This window comes from Propithecus coquereli, unplaced genomic scaffold (assembly GCF_000956105.1).
Source record: "Propithecus coquereli isolate 6110/MARCELLA unplaced genomic scaffold, Pcoq_1.0 Scaffold358, whole genome shotgun sequence".
Taxonomy (NCBI): Eukaryota; Metazoa; Chordata; class Mammalia; order Primates; family Indriidae; genus Propithecus; species Propithecus coquereli.
In genome coordinates, this window is record NW_012149263.1 from 2,336,839 (window position 1) to 2,339,544 (window position 2,706).

The 2,706-nt window shown below is 48.1% G+C and overlaps 1 protein-coding gene across 2 annotated transcripts in view; it reads left to right on the top strand.

Annotated features, from left to right (window-relative positions):
• The window catches only part of LOC105816246 (zinc finger protein 585A-like), a 27,603-nt gene that overhangs the window by 3,075 nt on the left and 21,822 nt on the right, over positions 1-2,706 (top strand). The gene's annotated exons all lie outside the window — the stretch shown is intronic.

A 2,706-nucleotide genomic window follows, 5' to 3' on the forward strand; every position in this document is an offset into this window, starting at 1 on the left:
GTGTGTTTAAAAAGAAGCAAGTTACTTAGTACACTGGGGAAACTGATCTATTTTCTAAATTAATGTGTGAACATTAAGTAGAAGGAAGTCAGGGAGCCTACTGGAACCAGTGTGTCCATCCCGGGGCTTTCTATCATTTTCTTGAATAGAAATTAGTAAGGACCAGATTACTTGTTGTCTCTATGTTAAGCAAGATCATCTGGAGAAGAAAAGCAAAAAGGAAACCCCAGTGCACCTTATATTTGGCTTGGTCAACAGCCATTCCTCTTTCTTCTTCGGGGTACCTCTGGGAGAAGAGCACAGCTGAAGAAGAAGAAAGGAATCATGAAGACTCCAGGCCTTTCCTGTGCTCCAGACCGACGGGATCAGAGTTCCCTCTGGATCTACATCTTCCACCCACGGAGAGAAGGAGGGATAGAGGGAGGTCAAAGGAGTCCAGGCTACCCTGAGCATTCCTGGTGTTAGAGGGCTGAAGTCTCTGCTGTCCATACCAGAATCTGTCCTGACTTTACAGGAGTCTCTTGAGACAGAGAGCTGGAGTCACGAGGGCAGTTACAGGCACTCCACACCCACTGCTGCAGTCACCCACCCACCATGGGGACCCACACACACCTCACCCAAACAATAGCACTGCATGTCACACAGTCATAGCCCCACAGCCACCCTGGGGATAGAGAGTCACACCCACACGTTTAGAGATCCCTCAAACACAGCAGCAAACAAAATCATACAGTGCTACAGATAGTCACAATGCCACACTCACTACAGAGACACACACGGTTACAGTCCCCCCAGCCCTCCTATCGAGCACTACACCCAATCACACACTCAACACAACCGCCACTAGGACACACATACGTCACTCTGGCACAATTACACGCACTTTCCAACTGCACACAGTGCCACAAAAAGTTAGTCGCTACATCCTTAAATAGTCACAGGCATCCCGTACACTTAGTACTGCTCACATTCATACAAACACAATTACACACGCAAAACTCAGAGTAACACACAAAGCCGCATAATCAGACGCTCAGTACTCGCCCCCGGCCCCCGCACACAAAATGTCACACAGAGTTATACAGTCACACACAATCACAGTTCCACCATGGGGACACGGTCACTTCTACAAACACTGCCTCACGTTACTACAATCACACAACTACAACAAGAATATACAACCATACCTGCACACACAGCGCCGCAGTCACATAAGGTCACAATCACACGCGAAAGCCAACACCTCGGCGCCCCCCTGCCCCCAGCCCAGCCAAGTCACACTTGCCCGACACTCCGGACCTGCCTGCAAGGTCCCTTCTGAGCCCCCAGGGACGCACCTGAGGAGCCTAGTCGAGCCCCCAAGACCTAGGCCGCTCACCGAGCACTTCCCCTTCCCCGGAGGCCAAGGGTCCCGCAGGCAAATGAAGGGGCTGCCCTATTCCCGCGGGGGGCTCTGGGAAATGTAGTCCGGAGTAGGACCGCACAGGGAAGATGGCGCCCGGATCCTCCAGATTCCCGCACGGGCACTGCTCGGGCCAGGTCGACGACCTGAGCCCCACTCCGAACCGCTGCCCTGAGTCTCCGAGAGCCATACGCAGGCTCGGAGTGAAACTCCCACGCGACGCTGGCCCCACACCCTGTAGACAAGCTTCCTCCATGGTACCGGCCAACCGCAGGCTGCCGTGTGTTCCCTGAGAAACAGGAAGACGTCACCAGGTTCTCGCCATTAGTTGTCCGAAGTCTCAAGAATTTCTGGGAAATGTAGTTTAGAAAGTAGTCCAGAAAGTGTGAGGCGCTTGGACAAGTGGAAAAAAGTTGAATTAAATTACTTCCTGTGCTTAGTTTACCCACAGTGAAGAGCGCACCCAGGCCCTGAATTCTTCTAGGGGTTGTAACCCACGCTGAGAATGCTGACGGCAGACTGACTAAATCGCCGTTTTTGCGTTGTCTGTGGATGAGCCACATACTGTGTGATTCTATTTTTATGAAATATTTAGGATAGGCAAATCTGCAGACACGGAGTAAATTAGAGTTGTTTAAGACTGGCAGGATTGGGAGAATCGTGAGTGGTTGCAAATAGGTATAGGGTTCCTTTTGGGAGTGATGAAAATGCTCTTGAATTAGATAATGGTGATGTTTGCATACTTGTGAATATACTAAAAAACGACTGAATTGTACACCTTGGAAGAGCTCCTTTTATGGTTTGTGAATATTTGTGTGCGTGTTTTTAAAAAATCAACCTTACTAAGGTATAATTTTGATAAAGTAAAATGCACTCTTTTGGATTTTTCTTTTTTTTCTTTCAAAATATTACAGGGGGTACAAATGTTTTTGGTTACATGCATGGCTTTTGTAATGCTTGAGTCAGGGTTGTAAGTGTGCCCATGGCTCAGATAGTGTTCACCGTACCCATTATTTAGGTTTTCACACATCCCCTGCTACCCCTTCTCCCCTGCTTGATTTCCACTGGATTTTACTTCCCTCTGTGCATATGTGTGCTCATCAGTTAGTTCCAATTTCAATAGTGACTATATGTGGTGTTTGTTTTTCCATTCTTTAGATACTTCACTTAGCATACTGTCTCCAGTTCCATCCAGATTGTTGCAAAAGGCCTTAATTCAGCCTTATTCATGGCTGAGTAGTATTCCTCCACAGTATACATATACCACATTTTGTTAATCCACTCATGAATTCATGGGCACTTGG